Raw genomic sequence first — 20902 nt, 5'->3', positions numbered from 1 at the left:
AACACTGTTGAGGCTGTTTCTAAGGTACCATCAGCTAATTCCACCTCATATTTCACACTTAAGGTTTTAACCGGTAAATTCAGCAATTTACAGAACTTATTATCTACGAATGATTTATTAGCTCCTGAATCAAAAAGTACTCTTGCATAAACATCATTTATGAGGAAGGTACATGTGATCACGTTATCGTCCTGAACAGCTTCCTTTGCATCCATCCGGAAGACCCTTGCATTGGTCTTCTTGGCTTCCTCAAGCTTTTTAGCGTATTTAGGGCAGTCGGTCTTAATGTGCCCTTTTTCATTTTAGTTATAGCACGTAGCATCCTTAATCTTCTTGTAGTCTACTGTCTTGTGCTCCTTGGACTTGCATAACCCACATGCAGGTGGTCCTGACTGAGACTTGGTCTCAAGCCTACATTTTCCGAAGTGGCGTTTTTGGCAAGTCGTGCACTTTGGCTTTTCCTCCACCTGTTGGTTACCCTTGTTGGACCCGGACTTCTTCTTGAAGTCAGTATTACCCTTATGCTTCTTCTCCGACCCTCGTGAGTTATCATCCTCACGCTTTCTCTTACCTTCTTCAGAATTCTTTAGCGATCTTAGCCTGACCGCATCTAAAGTAAGAGACAGAGATAGATCAGCTGCTGACCTAAACGTAGCAGGTCTTGAAGCCTTAACACTGGCTTTGATTTCTGGGGCTAAACCCCCAATGAAGCGAGCAATTCTCTTGGGTTCCGGGTCTGGACATGGTATTGAAGCTCGTGAGGTAAGCTTGACAATCTAAATTCTTCATCACCAATGATAAGAAATCTGACTCAATCCTTTCAACCTAATGCTGAGGGCAGTAATTCTCTTTAATGAGAGCAACAAACTGATCCCATGTCAGATTGTAGATTGGGATCTTCCCAGCAGCTTGAATGAGAGACTTCCACCAAGCTAATGCCTCTCCCTTGAATGATTGGGATACATACTTCACTATATCCCTTTAAGCACAACCGCTGATGTCAACTGTGACAACCCGTATTCCAGAACCTTTCTTTGTGTTTTGAATGTAACTTATTTGAACTTTTCGTGACTAGTTGGTGTATTTGATTTCTATGGAATGAACTTATATGGTTATGTGTTATATAATTGTATTATGTATAGCAAAAATGGATTACACAAAAGGGTTGGACCGCACACTTTACACACAACCGCACCATACACCTCTCGGCCCAACTACACTATGCTTGACTCGAGACCAAAGATACAACCCAAGATAGGTTCGGCCCGCCCACACCTCTCATACGCATAATACACAAGGGGTTGTGTATTATCCTCATATTTGCAACTCAAGAAAACACCAAACCCTAAGCTTTTTCTCTCTCTCTCTCTTTGTTCGACGGCATCACCTCTCACCCGAAGCCCTTCCTCTCAATCAAGCTTGTCACATCACACGATTCGGTTAGTGTTACATCTTTGTTAGTTGACATGATTTTGATTTCTATATGACAACTAGGGTTTCATGCTAGTGATGTTTATTAATGAGATTACATTGTGAAATCAGAACATGTGTTTAGATGAATAGATGATATACAAGCAGCTTTGGTTCGGGTATTGCATGACGTTTGTGTGGCAAGGTTTAATGCCATAATCGATGATTGTATGTTGTGTGACGATTGGTTTTGTGACCAACTGATGATTGTTTGATCTAGCTCAATGATTTCAGGATTAATTGATAGGCCATGATGTAGGGTTACATGCTAGTCCTTGAATTTGTTAATCAGATGATTCAATTGAATGTGTAACGGTTGTTCATGATTAGAGAAATATTTAGGGTGCATGATTGTTGAATAATTGTGATTTGATCTGATTTGTGAAACTGCCAAAGTTGTTACTGATGTTGCGGAATGATGGAGCTGGAAATAAGGAAGTTTGTTACATTCTTAGTCTCGACACGGGTTGTGAGTCGAGAACCCATGGTCTCGACTCGAGACCGCACCTCACTTGCACAAAATCAGTATAACTCGAGACCATGGTTGCGGGTCTTGTTGCGACTCGAGACCATCTAGTCTCGACTAGTAGATGCATGATCCGAGACCCTTTGATTGCGACTCGAGATCTTTAGGCCAGCAACTCGAGACCGCACTGTCTCGACTCGAGATCCTTAGTCTCGACTCGAGACCACATAATCACACTTTCGGTTAGGACTTTTACTGCTTTAGACTTGTGTAATTGGGCTGCATGTATAATTGGGCTGCATGTTTGGGCCCTGTCTTGTTACGTGATGCTACTATTGAATTCGTATGAACTGATGTTAACTGCCAGAGTCACATGTGTATGCCATGATCAATACTTGTACACAACTTGCACACAACTTGTTAGAATACGTGAAGAACATATACATGCACTACCTAAATAAGAACCTGACTTGTATGGTACACCTATGTTAGGACGTGGTTGACCACATTATAGCTTGATTGACCTTTCTGTGTATCTGCCGAGCAAACCAAGGTGAGTTCACACTCATACCAAGGCATGGGATTCCCGGTGGGTAGGGAATGGGATTGAAGGAATGGGATTGAACAATTACTTGTACTTACACTGTTACTAGACTATCTACCATCGTCCTCAGATGCGAAGGACCCATACGTAAAACCTACGTATACTTGTACTTATCACTGTCCTCAGGTTGCGAAGGACACTTACGTAAAACCTACGTAAACTAATACTCACTACTGCCTCGGGTTGTGAAGAGCACTTACGTAAAACCTACGTAAACCCCCGCGTACCACTGTCCTCGAGTTAAGAAGGACACTTGCGTAAAACCTACGCAAACCTCGTACGTACTACTGTTCTTGGGTTAAGAAGAACACTTATGGTTGCCCCTAGTCTTGTAAATATACATATGGGAAGCCCCCACTAAATGAACATACAAACGACTTAGTCAATAACGCATGATGATGCAACGAACATACTGTTACGAACTTGATCACTGTGAACTTGCTCAACTAGTTATTGACTCTCTTTTACATGCCTTGCAGGACAATAGGTACTCATGGAGCTTGCACGGGAGGCGCGAACGTTGTGGGAACATGGACTGTTGAGTTCCATGTTAAACATTTAAACTTTATGAACTTATACTCATGTTTGGGTTTTCACAATTATGCTTCCGCTATACTTTAACTATGTTTGGTTTTGACCACCTTTTATATTGACGGGTTGAATTTTATTTAACACTTGTAATGTTCAATATGATTGGTGGCTTGATCCTGGTCATGTCACGCCTCCAAGCGGTGGTACTCCGCGTGTGGATTTTGGGGGTGTGACAGATTGGTATTAGAGCCATTGTTTATAGAGAACTTGGTTTTAATATGGGTAAAACGTTTTTTTTATTAAAACCAGACTATAACCAGTACAATGCTCAACGATCCACAACGACGCTTCGCTCCACGTGCTAGACTCAACATTCTAGGTGATATGGTATATGTTTTATTGCCTACTTGCTAGATTACATAGAACTTTGCTCATGGTATGCTTAGATACACATAACCACTATTGCCTGAGAACACTTGTGTGCTTACTCTCTTCTGTCATCGCACTTTTCGCGAACCTCTCTCACTTATGTTCCCTTGATATGAAGATCATGAGTGGACGCGTTAACATGAGTCAAGCCCAGTTGACGGCTCTGATTAACGAACAAGTTGCTGCAGCACTTGTAGCCGTACAAGCTGGAGGTCAACACGTTCAGCAACCTGTTTGCACTTTCAAGAATTTCATGGACTATCGTCCAAGCACGTTCAGTGGCACTAAAGGAGCAGTTGGACTCCTCCATTGGTTCGAAAAGCTCGAGTCTGTGTTTGAAATGTGTGAATGCCCTGAGGCTCACAGGGTGAAGTACGCCACTGGTACTCTAGAAGGCATTGCGCTGACTTGGTGGAATGCGCAAGTTCAGATTTTAGGGCTAGCAGCCGCTAACGCCACTCCTTGGAATGATTTCAAGGAACTTATCAAGCGGGAATACTGCACACGTGATGACATCCACAAGTTATAAGTGGAGTTCTTTCATTTGAAAATGACGGGGTCGGAAATTGAGGCTTATACTAAACGGTCGAATGAGCTGGCCATCTTGTGTCCAACTATGGTGGACCCTCCAATCAAGCGCATTGAGTTGTATCTCAAGGGTCTAGCGCCAGAAATCTAGAGCCATGTGACATCGTCTAACCTCGATAATATCCAGGACATTCAGCGTCTTGCTCACCGCCTCACAGATCAGGCAGTGGATCAGAACAGGCTGCCAAAACGTATCAGTGCAACTACTACCGCTACCACTTCTGCTACTCCTGCTACTTCTAGTGACAACAAGCGGAAATGGGATGGGGATTCCAGCAAGGGTTCAGCCACAGTTCAGTCCCAGGTTCAGCAGTGAAAGACTGACAACTATCAGAGCCCTGGTCAGCAATCTTCGGGCAGTCAGGGATGGGGTGTGTATGGAGGAAATCACCCAAGGTGCAACAATTGTAACAGACACCACAGTGCAACAAGGGTCGTTGTCAGAGGTGTCTCAAGATGGGTCATGAGGCCAAGGATTGTAGGAGCCCACGGCCTGTAACTCAGAATCAGCAGCAGCAGCAAGCACAGCAGAATCAACAACAGGGTAACAAGGGATGTTTTCATTGTGGTGCTGAAGGTCACTTCAATAGACACTGCCCCCAGTTGAACTGAAACCAGAACAACAACAATAACAACAACAACAACAATCAAGGCAATAGGAACAACAACGGGGGAAATAACAATGATGGGAACAACGGCGCAAGGGGTCGTGCATTTGTGCTGGGACAGGGTGATGCCAGGAACGATCCTAACATGGTTATGGGTAAGTTTCTTCTCGACGACTTTTATGTTACTGTTTTGTTTGATTCGGGTGCGGATACCAGTTATATGTCTCTGAAAGTTAGTCAAATGCTCAAACGTACATCCACACTTTTGAATACTAAACATGTCGTAGAGTTAGCGAATGGTAAAAGTCTAGAGGCCACACGCATAGTTCAGGGTTGTAATCTTATCCTCGCTGGTCAGACTTTCTCTATCGATCTCATTCCTATAGCTCTGGGTAGTTTCGACATCGTCATTGGTATGGATTGGTTGTCCTAACAGCAAGCAGAGATCTTATGCAAGGAGAAGATTGTTCGCATTCCCTGTTCTGGTAAGGAACCTCTCGAAGTTCAAGGCGACAAGAGTGGTGCCGTGGTTGGCATCATCTCCTTCCTGAAGGCCCAAAAATGTTTACGAAAGGGTCACACAGCCATTTTGGCACTTGTTACAGACGCATCAACGAAAGAGAAGAGATTGGAGGACATTCCAGTAGTACGTGACTTTCCTCAGGTGTTTCCTGAAGATTTACCTGGACTACAGCCTCATCGCCAGGTCGAATTCCAGATTGAACTAGATCCTGGAGCAGCACCCATAGCTCGCGCACCGTATCGCTTAGCTCCAACTAAACTGGAAGAACTGTCTAGGAAACTACAAGAGCTTTTGGATAAGGGTTTTATTCGTTCTAGCTCTTCGCCTTGGGGAGCTCCAGTATTGTTTGTAAAGAAGAAAGATGGAACTTTCAGGATGTGTATAGATTATCGCGAGCTCAACAAGGTGACAGTGAAGAACCGCTATCCTCTTCCACATATTGATGACTTGTTCGACCAGCTGCAAGGGTCGAGCTACTACTCAAAGATTGACCTGAGGTCTGGTTACCATCAGCTGAGAGTCCGGGATGAGGACGTCTCCAAAACAGCTTTCAGAACTCGTTACGGCCACTACGAGTTTCTTGTCATGCCATTCGGGTTAACGAACGCACCGGCAGTCTTCATGGATCTTATGAACAGAGTGTGCAAGCCTTATTTATACAAGTTCGTCATTGTTTTCATTGACGACATCCTGATCTACTCCAAGAGTCAAAGGAACACGAGCAGCATTTGCGACTTAATTTGAAGCTCCTACGAACAGAACAGTTGTACGCCAAGTTTTCAAAATGCGACTTCTGGCTTTGTGAAGTCCACTTTCTAGGCCACGTGGTAAACAAGGACGGGATTCATGTGGATCCATCCAAGGTAGAGTCGATCAGGAACTGGCCTGCACCACGTACACCAACGGAAATACGCCAATTCTTGGGTTTGGCGGGTTATTACAGACGGTTCACCAAGGACTTCTCAAAGATTGCACAGCCGCTTACACTACTGACACAGAAAGGTGTCACTTATCACTGGGGCAATACTCAGGAAACAGCTTTTCAGCACTTAAAGGATAGACTATGCAGCGCACCTATTCTTTCATTGCCAGAGGGCACGGACGATTTTGTGGTTTATTGTGATGCATCCATTCAGGGTCTTGGATGTGTGTTAATGCAGAGCGACAAGGTCATTGCTTACGCTTCGCGCCAACTTAAGGTCCATGAACGGAACTGCACTACGCACGATTTAGAGCTGGGAGCTGTTGTTTTTGCACTTAAGATATGGCGACACTACCTGTACGGTACCAAGTGCACTATCTACACCGATCACAAGAGTCTTGAGCATATCTTCAAGCAGAAGGAATTGAACATGCGTCAACGTCGATGGTTTGAGCTACTTAATGATTACGAATGTGCCATCAAGTACCATCCGGGCAAAGCCAATGTTGTGGCTGACGCCCTCAGTCGTAAGGATACTACGCCAAGGCGCGTACGAGCACTACAACTTACTATTCAGTCTGGTCTTCCTGCTCAAATACGAGATGCGCAGGTAGAAGCATTGAAACCAGAAAACGTCAGGGCTGAAGCCTTACGTGGCTCAAGGCAACGGTTAGAACAAAGGGAAGACGGTGCCTACTATGTAACAGGACGTATTTGGGTCCCACATTATGGCAACTTACGCGAACTGGTAATGGACGAAGCACATAAGTCCCGCTACTCGGTACATCCAGGTTCAGATAAAATGTACCACGATCTCAGAACTACGTATTAGTGGCCTAGCATGAAGGCCCACATAGCGACTTACGTCGGCAAGTGTTTGACTTGTGCGAGGGTCAAGTCAGAATATCAGAAACCATCAGGCCTACTTCAACAACCCAAAATACCACAATGGAAATGGGAGGAAATTTCCATGGATTTTGTTACTGGCCTGCCTAGATCTCAACGTGGGAATAATACTATTTGGGTGATCGTGGATCGACTCACAAAGTCTGCACACTTCTTGGCTATCAAAGAAACAGACAAGTTCTCTACATTAGCAGACATTTACTTGAAAGAAGTTGTTTCGAGGCATGGAGTGCTAACCTCTATTATTTCGGATCGTGATGCACGATTTACTTCAGAACTATGGCAAGCAATGCACAAAGCTTTTGGCTCACGATTAGACATGAGCACAGCTTATCACCCTCAGACGGATGGGCAGTCTGAGCGCACGATTCAAACCCTAGAAGACATGCTTCGGGCATGTGTTATCGATTTCGGCAGCAGCTGGGAAAAACATCTCCCTTTGGTGGAGTTTTCGTATAATAACAGTTACCACACCAGCATTCAAGCCGCTCCATTCAAGGCATTGTACGGACGTAAATGCCGGTCACCTCTCTGTTGGGCAGAGGTGGGGGATAGTCAAATCACAGGTCCAGAAATGGTAGTTGATGCTACTGAACGGATTGCACAGATACGGCAACGCATGGCGGCGGCTCGTGACCGTCAGAAAAGTTACGCTGATAAGCGCAGGAAAACACTCGAGCTCCAAGTTGGGGATCGAGTGCTACTCAAAGTCTCACCCTGGAAGGGTGTGGTTCGTTTTGGCAAACGAGGCAAACTCAATCCGCGGTATGTCGGACCGTTCGAGATCACTGAAAGAATAGGCAAAGTGGCCTATAGACTTAATCTACCAGCAGAACTCGGTGCAGTTCACAACGTTTTCCACGTGTCGAATCTGAAGAAGTGTCTGTCAGATGAGACCCTCATAGTTCCTTTGAAGGAGCTCACTATCGATGAACAGTTGCGATTCGTCAAGGAACCAGTCGAAATCAAGGACCGGGATGTTAAGGTCCTCAAGCACACTAGAATACCTCTTGTACGAGTTCGTTGGAACTCCCGTCGTGGCCCAGAGTTCACCTGGGAACGCGAAGACCAAATGAAACAAAAGTATCCCCAACTGTTCGGAAGCAGTACAACCACTACTGAGGCCGAAGCTACTGCGGAATTTCGGGACGAAATTCCAAACCAACGGGGGGAGGATGTGACACCCCAGGAAAACCATGCAACTTAACTAGCTTCCTCAGTGAGTACGTACCAAATTTCGGAACGAAATTTCTTTCAACTTGGGGATAATGTGACAACCCGTATTCCAGAACCTTTCTTTGTGTTTTGAATGTAACTTATTTGAACTTTTTGAGACTAGTTGGTGTATTTGATTTCTATGGAATGAACTTATATGGTTATGTGTTATATAATTGTATTATGTATAGTAAAAATGGATTACACAAAAGGGTTGGATCGCACACTTTACACACAACCGCACCATACACCTCTTGGCCCAACTCCACTATGCTTGACTCGAGACCAAAGATACAACCCAAGATGGGTTCGGCCCGCCCACTCCTCTCACACGTATAATACACAAGGGGTTGTGTATTATCCTCATATTTGCAACTCAAGAAAACACCAAACCCTAAGCTTTTTCTCTCTCTCTCTCTTTGTTCGACGGCATCACCTCTCACCCGAAGCCCTTCCTCTCAATCAAGCTTGTCACATCACACGATTCGGTTAGTGTTACATCTTTGTTAGTTAACATGATCTCGATTTCTATATGACAACTAGGGTTTCATGCTAGTGATGTTTATTAGTGAGATTATATTGTGAAATCGGAACATGTGTTTAGATGAATAGATGATATACAAGCAGCTTTGGTTCGGGTATTGCATGATGTTCGTGTGGCTAGGTTTAATGCCATAATCGATGATTGTATGTAGTGTGATGATTGGTTTTGTGACCAACTGATGATTGTTTGATCTAGCTCAATGATTTCAGGATTAATTGATTGGCCATCATGTAGGGTTACATGCTAGTCCTTGAATTTGTTAATCAGATGATTCAATTGAATGTGTAACGGTTGTTCATGATTAGAGAAATATTTAGGGTGCATGATTGTTGAATAATTGTGATTTGATCTGATTTGTGAAACTTCCAAAGTTGTTACTGATGTTGCGGAATGATGGAGCTAGAAATAAGGAAGTTTGTTACATTCTTAGTCTCGACACGGGTTGCGAGTCGAGAACCCACGGTCTCGACTCGAGACCGCACCTCACTCGCACAAAAACAGCATAACTCGAGACCATGGTTGCGGGTCTTGTTGCGATTCGAGACCATCTAGACTCGACTAGTACATGCATGATCCGAGACCCTTTGGTTGCGACTCGAGATCTTTAGGCCAGCAACTCGAGACCGCACTGTCTCGACTCAAGATCCTTAGTCTCGACTCGAGACCACATAATCACACTTTCGGTTCGGACTTTCACTGCTTTAGACTTATGTAATTGGGCTGCATGTATAATTGGGCTGCATGTTTGGGCCCTGTCTTGTTACGTGATGCTACTGTTGAATTCGTATGAACTGATGTTAACTGCCATAGTTACATGTGTATGGCGTGATCAATACTTGTACACAACTTGCACACAACTTGTTAGAATACGTGAAGAACATATACGTGCACTACCTAAATACGAACCTGACTTGTATGGTACACCTATGTTAGGACGTGGTTGACCACATTATAGCTTGATTGACCTTTCTGTGTATCTGCCGAGCAAACCAAGGTGAGTTCACACTCATACCAAGGCATGGGATTCCCGGTGGGTAGGGAATGGGATTGAACAATTACTTGTACTTACACTGTTACTAGACTATCTACCATCGTCCTCGGATGCGAAGGACCCATACGTAAAACCTACGTATACTTGTACTTATCACTGTCCTCAGGTTGCGAAGGACACTTACGTAAAACATACGTAAACTAATACTCACTACTGCCTCGGGTTGTGAAGAGCACTTACGTAAAACCTACGTAAACCCCCGCATACCACTGTCCTCGAGTTAAGAAGGAAACTTGCGTAAAACCTACATAAACCTCGTACGTACTATTGTTCTTGGGTTAAGAAGAACACTTATGGTTGCCCCTAGTCTAGTACATATACATATGGGAAGCCCCCACTAAATGAACTTACAAATGACTTAGTCAATAACGCATGATGATGCAACGAACATACTCTTACGAACTTGATCACTGTGAACTCGCTCAACTAGTTGTTGACTCTCTGTTACATGCCTTGCAGGACAATAGGTACTCATGGAGCTTGCACGGGAGGCGCGAACGTTGTGGGAACATGGACTGTTGAGTTCCATGTTAAACATTTACACTTTATGAACTTATACTCATGTTTGGGTTTTCACAATTATGCTTCCACTATACTTTAACTATGTTTGGTTTTGACCACCTTTTATATTGACGGGTTGAATTTTATTTAACACTTGCAATGTTCAATATGATTGGTGGCTTGATCCTGGTCATGTCACGCCTCCAAGCGGTGGTACTCCGCGTGTGGATATTGGGGGTGTGACATCAACTACTGTGTCCATCTCATCTAACCAGGTCATATAATCAATTGCCCCTTTCTCCCCAGTGGAATCCTGGGGTTTGCAGGAAACAAAGTACTTATAGGTACAAGACTTGGTACGCGGTTCATCATCGAACACTATCCTCTTGGATGGAACACTGTGTTGGTTTGAGGAATGTTGAACATCCTCTTTCTTGGGTTCATCTTTCTTAGAGGGTGGCTTGCTGTGAGCTTCTGAATGAGTCTTAGGGACAGATTTAGAGTGGGGTACTGATGAGGTTCTACTATGAGTCCCACTAGATTCCTAAACTATCGGTCTACTGCCTTAGATACAGCAGTGTCAATCAGCGTATGAAGTTCTCTCTTGTTATATTGATCCTATCATTATCGTGGTTTTCCACGGGATGACTGTTTACTTCTTCCGACCTACTCATGTAGCTTAATTGCTACATAAAATCAAATAAAGACAAGGTTTATATATAGAAGCTTATACAGTTTTATCGTTCTCGCCGATTTATTAACCATGGTTTTTAATAGCCATTTTAGTTAATTTGTTAAATATATAATTATTCAGGATCTTTATCATAACCCTAAATTATAAGTTAATAATAGCACAAAAAGGCCTAGTCACGTAGACTAGTTTAGTTTATAAGCCCAGATTTTATGGAATCGAGGCATTAAGGTTTGAATCAAAGTTCATTACCTTTTCTTGACAGGGAGTTGTAGGCTACCACTGTCTTTAGTCTCAAAGGACGTTAATTATAGCCCGTAGGCACTTCATCTTTAAGGGATGATTATTTTAATAAGGAAAGTTGGAGTAATCCAATTTAAGAATGACTTATGCGATTTTATCGAATCACATTTTGTCACTAATGTTAACATGTCTTTCAGATGTTAACAAGGATTTGGATCTTTTGAATAGGTTTTACCATTTTGGCCATGTCTGCAATGACATTTAGGCTATTCTTTTTAATATTTAACGCAACACAATCCTAAATTGAGATGTTAACAAGGATCTGAATCTAATTGAGGAACTACCATCTTGGCCCTGTCTTAAGGTGACACATGGCTAGGTCTTGTCCTTTTTAGATTTTGCCATTTTATTATAATGGTAGATCTTATAATAGAAATGTTATTTTAAGTCTAACTGTTCCATTAAAATTTAAACAAGTACATGGTTGCCCTAAACAGGACTTCTAACTGAAATGACTTGCCCATGCAGGGGCTAATCAGAAAATAACAAAGGAAACAAATAAGGACAAAATAAAACGAATTAGGATTAGTCCTATTTTCTTTGTCTAGACTTGAGAATGTGCAACGGTTTAACTAAGATTAAACACAAAAGGCTAGTGTTTAATTCACTTAGTGTTGGCTCTGATACCAACCTGTCACACCCCGATATTTCCACGTATTATCGGTGGGCCCGGTGGGGAGTATCGTGACGTAGTTGATATCATCATAATCAAACAACACAAATTTAAATGCACAGCGGAAGCAAAAGATAGATTTATTTCAACTGAATAAATTGTAATATTAAGTATCACAAAATAGTTGAAACAGATCCACAGGCGGATCGAAAGAAAAAGAAAATTGTTCAACAGACTTTAACATCTAGAGCTTACGAGACTTGATTATTGATGCCTGGAGTAGCCAGCCTATTACGTATAGTAACTGCACTTAGCCTTTTTGGAAAATACGTCAGTTTACACTGGTAAATACAACTTAACTGACTCATTTTGAAAAGAGTTTGAAAATTGATTTGAATGCGCTTAGGCAAAAATATCTTTTATAACTTGGGACAATTATTTAAAAATAATCTTGTATACAGTTTTACTTATTTGTCGTCCATTAGGGCCGGTTTGTAGGGCCGGACAAGATTAACTGACACGCCACAGGTATAATGCCCACAAGGTTGATTCCTTTAAGTGGATTACCAGTTTTTACATAATGCAACTTTCAGGTGTACGCCTACACCCCGTGCTTAGGTTGTGGGCATTTCTTTGAATGATGCCAAGGATATCCGGGACAGGGTCATTTAACCCCCAAAGGCCATACACCAAATAATACAGATTAAAACGAGTTATGTAAATACATCAATCACAATCCAATTTAAATGACTACACACCCGACCAAGCGGTACTTTTATAGTACCGTATCCCAAGCCCGTATAGGGAAAATAAGTTAAGAGTATTTACCTGAGCCAAGTATAAATCAAATACAGCAAGTGCACGTAGCTTTTACTGGGCTCCTAATCTGGAACGAATGTTTTTAATAACCTATTAGAATCCTAACGGGTCTTTAATTAAGCTTAGACTTAGACCGGTTAGTTTTTCAAAAGGAAAACACGGTTCAAACGCATGATACAGCGAAGACCGGTTTAGATTGTGGTTTTGACCCGACAAGCTTGGATACTTGTTTAATATGGGCAAACTAAACACATTCTGGATTTTGAGACAAAATGATAAGGTTTGACCCGTTTCGGCTAATTTATGCAAACTAGTCATAAAAGCCGATCTGAACACGAAAAGTGCGTAACGGATAACCAAAAGAGTCATACACAGGTTTCCTAAGTTAATATGCCTTAAATATGTTGTGACATCAGTAAGATATCTTCTATTATGCCCCATATGAATTTAAACTCAAATTATGCCCCGTATAGGCATTTTGGTCATTTAAAAGGTTATAAAAGGGTTTAAATATAAATCTGAGTTTCGGGTCTGACGTAATCAGTAAAAATACTTAATTTACTAAGTTATATCAGTAGGGTATAAACTATATGTGAAATTTATCATTTCTAACCATACTATGCACCGAAGGGGCATTTTGGTAATTTCACCTAAGGTTTAAAGGTCAAATCTGGAAATCTGAGTTTAAAACTTTTGCTTACTGCTAAAGTATAAAAATTTACTTAAAACATCAGTAGGTATCAAGTCTTATATATCTAAAATGGTTTTAATACATACTATGCGCTTAAAACGCGTAAAAAGACGATTTTAAGCGATTTTCGGGTTTTATAAGAAAAGCTGATATTTTTATTATTCCAGAAGGCTTAAAATATTCTATTTATCATATTTGATCAGTAGAAAAAGGTTTGGGGTCAAAAGGATTTGTAAAACTCATTTTATAGCCCAAAAGGGCAAAACCGGTAATAACCAAATCAAGCTTAGAACCCTATGTTATGCTCAGCCTAAAAATAAATAAAAATCTTCAAAAATCCCAAAATATTATTTTATATCAGTGGGTAAGAAATTTGGTATCAAAAATCCGGTTTAGATAGGATATACGCTAATTACACCGTTTAATTACTAAAAAGCTTTCTAATTACGCTAATGAGCATAACTCTTAATCTAGACCTCAAACTGATGTCAAATTTTAGGTACAAGTTTATAAATCAGTAACTAAGGTTTCTATTCTTTTATATTTTCAATATTCATGTTTTAAGGTCATATGGGCATAATAGTCAACATTTAAGCATTTAACGGAAACATGCATATGAACCGAATAACTAGCGAACCAAGTTGTAAATCACAGAGGGTTATACTTATATGAAACCTGGTCCTAATAAAGCTCTAAGACATTTCTAAACTATGCTCTAATGGGTCAGAACTGAAAGTCAAAGCAAAAGTCTACTTTTGCGACTTTCGGTTCCGAACGGAGCTTAAACTGAAAATTGTCGAGTTAAACATGTTTAGACATGTTCTTACATTAATTACCAAGTTATATTAATGACAAAACAGGTTGCATAGCTTCTACATTGTTAATTATGCATTTATTTGAAAATAAGCTTTCTGTTGACTTTTGAGATTAACTTTGACCCGACAATTGACCTAGTTAGAGTGTGAATCAGAGGGTGCCCTTTCAAGGGTTTATTGCCCACATAATTATCCACTCTTAGGTACTTTCAATTTGAAATTTGGTTAGACAAATTAAGATTAATGACGAAGTCAAATCTTAATTACGACGGTTTGACTTTAAGCTAATTAACTAAGCAAAACTGAATTAAGGAAGGTTATTGACACTTACCAAGGTCTTATGCACGACTAATGATCTCTAGGAAGGGTGCTTGAGCTCCAAAAATCTCTAGAAGAAGAGTTGTGAAGGTTTGCAAGTGAATGATCAAATGGTGCAACAAGTGGGTTCTTATATAGTGAGTTTGATTCATCAAGATCATGCCACAATAGCCTATAGATGTTCCTTGATCACTTCCAAGTGTCCCTAGGCATGGGAAAACCATCAAACAAGCCCCTAGAATCGAATACAAGGTTTCTAAGTCGGTTTAACTTGCTGAACTCGCACCTGTGCATGAATTCTGACCAGCTATGGCCGTCGCATAGCGCGACGGCAGAGGGGGTTGCTGGTGGCGCTACGCCAGCATGTGGGTAACCAGCCAAACAAGCTTCAAAACTTGGCAGATTTAACCCCTGGACCTTAAATAGTGGTTTTAACTTATTATTTTGAACTTTTAACCCTCCAACTTGATTTCTAATGACCCTAAGTTATAAACAAACTTGGTTAAGTCCTTGGTTAACTTTGTGATCACCCGAAAAGCCTTGAATTTCAACGTTGACGCTTTTAACCCCTCGTATACGAATATTATCATAACTTTCCCATACTTCATCGAAACCTTGTGAAATTTTTATCACTTATTCTAGTGAGTATAATTTATCATTACAAAGCTTCGGGTTTGCTAAAAGGTTAATCAGAGGTGTACTTTAAACATGTTGACACATTTAACCCTTGTAGTTTGTAATCTCTCACTTTCTTTCACAATTAGCTTCGTATGATCCATGATTCATTCGTTTAAGGGTATAAACATCGTGTAGGGTTGTTGAAAGATATATTTATCCATTGTTGACACTTTGAACCCTTTTATTCACATACTTTCCTTGTTTGTCAACTTTAGTCCCTCTAAAGTGATCTTTTACACGTTTAAAGCTCATGACACGTGTCGATATATTACTGGACATGAATTTTCGAGGTGTTACATTATGTGTCTCTAAAAGTTAGTCAAATGCTTAAGCGTGCCCCAACACTTTTGAACACCAACCACATGGTAGAACTAGCAAACGGTAAAAGCCTTGACGCCACACACATAGTTAAGGGTTGTAATCTCATCTTAGCTGGTCAGACCTTCTCTATCGATCTTATTCCCATCATTCTTGGTAGCTTCGACATCATTATTGGTATGGATTGGTTATCTCAACATCGAGCAAAGATCCTTTGCAAGGAGAAGATCGTCCGCATTCCACGTTCAAATGGAGAACCTTTAGTGATTCATGGCGACAAAAGTGGTGCTGTGGTGGGCATCATTTCTTTTCTTAAGGCCCAGAAGTGTTTACGAAAGGGCCACACTGCTATTCTAGCCCTCGTTACTGACAGCTCAACGAAAGAGAAGAAGATTGAAGATATTCCGATTTTGCGTCATTTTCCTGAGGTATTCCCTGAGGAATTACCTGGTCTTCCGCCCCATCGTCATGTTGAATTTCAAATCGAGTTAGCTCCTGGAGCAGCGCCCATAGCTCAAGCACCTTATCGTTTAGCTCCATCAGAACTTGAAGAACTGTCCACGCAACTACAAGAGCTCTTGGACAAGGGATTTATTCGTCCTAGCTCTTCGCCTTTGGGAGCTCCAGTGTTATTTGTGAAGAAAAGGGACGGTACCTTTAGAATGTGTATTGACTACCGCGAACTCAACAAGGTGACTGTAAAGAATCGCTATCCACTTCCACGCATTGATGACTTGTTCGATCAGCTGCAAGGGTCGAGCTACTACTCGAAGATTGACCTGAGGTCAGGTTACCATCAACTGAGAGTCCGAGACGATGATATCTCTAAGACAGCATTCAGGACTCGTTATGGACATTACGAGTTTCTGGTTATGCCTTTTGGATTGACAAACGCGCCTGCGGTCTTCATAGATCTTATGAACAGAGTATGCAAGCCCTACCTGGATAAGTTTGTTATTCTTTTCATCGATGGCATCCTGATCCATTCTAAGAGTCAGGAGGAACACGAGCAACACTTGAAGCTTATTTTGGAACTCCTTCGATTAGAGCAGCTATATGCGAAGTTTTCGAAATGCGACTTTTGGCTTCGCGAAGTCCACTTTCTAGGCCACATGGTAAACAAAGATGGGATTCATGTTGATCCATCCAAGGTTGATTCGATCAAAGACTGGCCTGCACCTCGTACACCAACGGAAATTCGCCAATTCTTGGGTTTGGCGGGCTACTATAGAAGGTTCATCAAGAATTTCTCCAAGATTGCGCAACCTCTCACCTTACTAACTCAGAAGGGTGTCACCTATCGTTGGGGTGATGCACAGGAATCTGCATTCCAGCACTTAAAAGATAGACTTTGTAGCGCACCAATTCTCTCATTGCCAGAAGGCACAGACGATTTTGTGGTTTATTGTGACGCGTCAATTCAGGGTCTTGGTTGCGTGTTGATGCAACGAGATAAAGTCATTGCTTATGCATCGCACCAACTTAAAGTTCATGAAAGGAATTACACTACCCATGATCTGGAGCTGGGAGCTGTTATTTTCACACTTAAGATATGGAGACATTACCTGTACGGTACCAAGTGCACCATTTACACCGATCACAGGAGTCTCGAGCATATCTTCAAGCAAAAGGAATTAAACATGCGACAACGTCGATGGGTAGAGCTCTTGAATGATTATGAATGCGCGATCAAGTACCATCCGGGCAAAGCCAATGTTGTGGCCGACGCCCTCAGTCGAAAGGACACTACACCTAAACGCATGCGTGCATTACAACTTACCATCCAATCTAGTCTTCTTACTCAGATACGAGATGATCAGGTTGAAGCATTGAAAGCTGAAAACGTCAGGGCGGAGTCCCTACGTGGATCAAGGAAACGGTTAGAACAAAAGGAAGACGGCGCTTACTACGTTACAGGGCACATCTGGGTCCCACTTTATGGAAATTTACGCGAACTGGTGATGGATGAAGCACATAAGTCTCGTTACTCAGTACATCCTGGTTCGGATAAGATGTAACACGACTTAAAGACTACATACTGGTGGCCTAGCATGAAAGCTCACATAGCAACTTTCGTCAGCGAATGTTTGACTTGTGCAAGGGTCAAGTCTGAATAACAGAAACCATCGGGCCTACTCCAACAACCAGAGATACCACAATGGAAATGGGAGCAAATTTCCATGGATTACGTTACTGGCCTGCCTAGATCTCAACGTGGAAATGACACTATTTGGGTGATAGTGGATCGATTAACTAAGTCTGCACACTTTTTGGCTATCAAAGAAACAGACAAGTTCTCTACTTTAGCAGACGTTTACTTAAAGGAAGTGGTTTCGAGGCACGGGGTGCCAACCTCCATTATTTCCGATCGTGATGCGCGTTTTACTTCTGAACTGTGGCAGGCAATGCACAAGTCCTTTGGCTCACGTCTAGACATGAGCACAGCATATCATCCGCAAACAGATGGGCAGTCTGAACGCACCATCCAAACCCTTAAAGACATGCTTAGGGCATGTGTGATTGATTTTGGAAACGGCTAGGAAAAACATCTCCCGTTGGTGGAGTTTTCATATAACAACAGTTACCACACCAGCATCCAAGCCGCTCCGTTTGAGGCATTGTACGGACGTAAATGCCGATCACCTCCTTGCTAGGCAGAAGTTGGTGACAGCCAAATCACGGGACCAGAACTTGTAGTAGACACAACGGAAAGGATTGCACAGATACGACAACGAATGGCGGCAGCTCGTGATCGTCAGAAAAGCTACGCTGATAAGCGCAGGAAACCACTCGAGTTCCACGTTGGGGATCGAGTACTACTCAAAGTCTCACCTTGGAAAGGTGTAGTTCGTTTTGGCAAACGAGGCAAACTCAATCCGCGTTATGACGGACCGTCCGAAATCATAGAGAAAATAGGCAAAGTGGCCTACAAACTAAACCTACCCGTAGAACTCAGTGGAGTTCACAACGTATTCCACGTGTCAAATCTGAAGAAGTGTCTGTCAGATGAGACCCTCATAGTTCCTTTGAAGGAGCTCACAATCGACGATCAGTTGCAATTCGTCGAGGAACCAGTTGAAATCACAGACCGAGACGTTAAGGTTTTCAAGCACACCAGAATACCTCTTGTTCGAGTTCGTTGGAACTCCCGTCGTGGCCCAGAGTTCACCTGGGAACGAGAAGACCAAATGAAACTAAAGTATCCCCAGTTGTTCGGGAACAGTGCAACCACTACTGAGGCTGAAGCTACTGCGGAATTTCGGGACGAAATTCCAAACCAACGGGGGGAGAATCTGACACCCCAGGAAAACTAGGAAACAACGCAACACAACCAGCTTCCTCAGTAACCACGTGCTAAATTTCGGGACGAAATTTCTTTCAAGTTGCGGATAATGTGACAACCCGAGTTTTCAAGGTCTTTCCTCACAACTACATTTTCTTAATTCGTTGTGTTCTTTTATGTGCACCAGTTATCCGTCTTGTAAATCATTAAGCAGTGTTAATTGGTTGAATGTTAGTTATGGGTTGTGTGAATTATGTAATGTGCTATCAATATTATATATTAATACATTTTACTGTGGATGATGAAAACAAAAAGGGTGTTCGCCACAAGCATGCTCGACGAAAACCAAAAGGGTTTTCGCCACTAGCTACTAGATGAAATCCAAAGGGGATTTCGCCATAACCCTCCGACGAAATCAGTGATTTCGCCGGCCCAGTTTCCGCCAAAAGCCCAGTAAGGGCCCAACCTTTTATAACTTCCGTATAAACGAATTTAGTTTACGTAAACTCTTATTTAAAAAAACTCTAAGGTCTCTCTCTTCCTCTCCTCTGTGTGACGACAATCCCTAGTCCTCTCGAAACCTTTGCTAGTTTCGTATCGTAACTGGTTAGTATATCATCTCTGTGATTAGATTATGGTTATGTACTGGATGATTGTTATATATATATTGTCTGCAAACTGTTATGTATATTGGATGAAGTGCACATGTAAGTAGATCGACTGCTATGTGATGTTGTTTGTGGATTGAATTGATTTGTATGTTAGGGATCCTTTTAATCTGATGTTGTGATCGATTGTGCTATGCATGTCCATGATTGACCTGATGATTGTACGATTTAGTCCGATTGAATGATTGTATGATGAAATCGTAGTGATGATTAGGGTTACTATTATACGTAACTAATATACTGATATTGATGATGATGATGTAATCGACAAAAACACAGGGACCAACAAAAACACAGGGACCAACGAAAACACAGGGAACCAGACGAGAACACTAGGTGTTTTCGCCATGTCTTGAGCTCGACGAAAACCCTTGGGATTTCGTCGCCTGAAGGGTTTTCGCCACTAAGTGTTTTCGCTGTCACACCCCCAAAATCCACATGCGGAGTACCACCGCTTGGAGGCGTGACTGACCAGGATCCAGCCACCAATTATACTGAGCAATTTAATTAATAACATAAGTAATACTCACCAACCACAAGGTTAGCAAATATCATAGTCAAAGTTCAGAAGTTTTAAGTTCAAGTAGTAGTTTAGGTAAGTAGCGGAAGCATAGACAAAATAGTTTAAAACAAGGTTCTTAGGTCAAGTCTGTTTAGAACCCAACACACGGGTTAGACGACCACTACACATCCACGAGCTGCAAGCTCCTGAGTCACTGGGTACCTGCAAAGCATGCAGCAGGGTATCAACATAATGTTGGCGAGTTCACGAGGTGTCAAGATTTAGTTTTCGAAAATGTAAGTTGTTTAGAAAAAGCATTTATAATCGCGTTATGGGGAGCTACTCTATCTGTAAGCTCACTAAACTGTAGATACCGAAACTGTTGACGGAAAGTGGTTGTGCCCCGAGTCAATGTCTATCGTCATTGACCAAGATGCAAGGTCTACTAGTTCACGCCCGATCCCCCCGGTCACGGTGTGAGGTTGTCAAACCTAATAGCGCTATCAACTAATAACCTGTTCGCCCCCGGCGATTAATCAGTACTGTAAGCAGGGACTTAATGTGATAGAGTTTAGTTTAGCTTGGCTAGTTGTGATTTATAAATAATATCCAAACGTATCTCCCCCCGGAGATAGTAATTTAAAAGTACCCATTCGTATTTCCCCCGGAAATAATAGTTCAACAGTATTTTTCCCAAAGTTGGCAGTTTATCCGTGTCCCTCCCTGGGACGCATGCTTTTAGTGTGTGAACTCACCTTGGGTTGCTCGGTAGATTAGGTTACTTGGTCAAGCACGCTGGTCACCACGTCCTAGAATGGTTACCAGTATAGGTCAGGTTTGGGTAC

The sequence above is a fragment of the Helianthus annuus genome, chromosome 2 (assembly GCF_002127325.2).
Source record: "Helianthus annuus cultivar XRQ/B chromosome 2, HanXRQr2.0-SUNRISE, whole genome shotgun sequence".
NCBI lineage: Eukaryota > Viridiplantae > Streptophyta > Magnoliopsida > Asterales > Asteraceae > Helianthus > Helianthus annuus.
Note: the sequence above shows the minus strand (reverse complement) of the source record.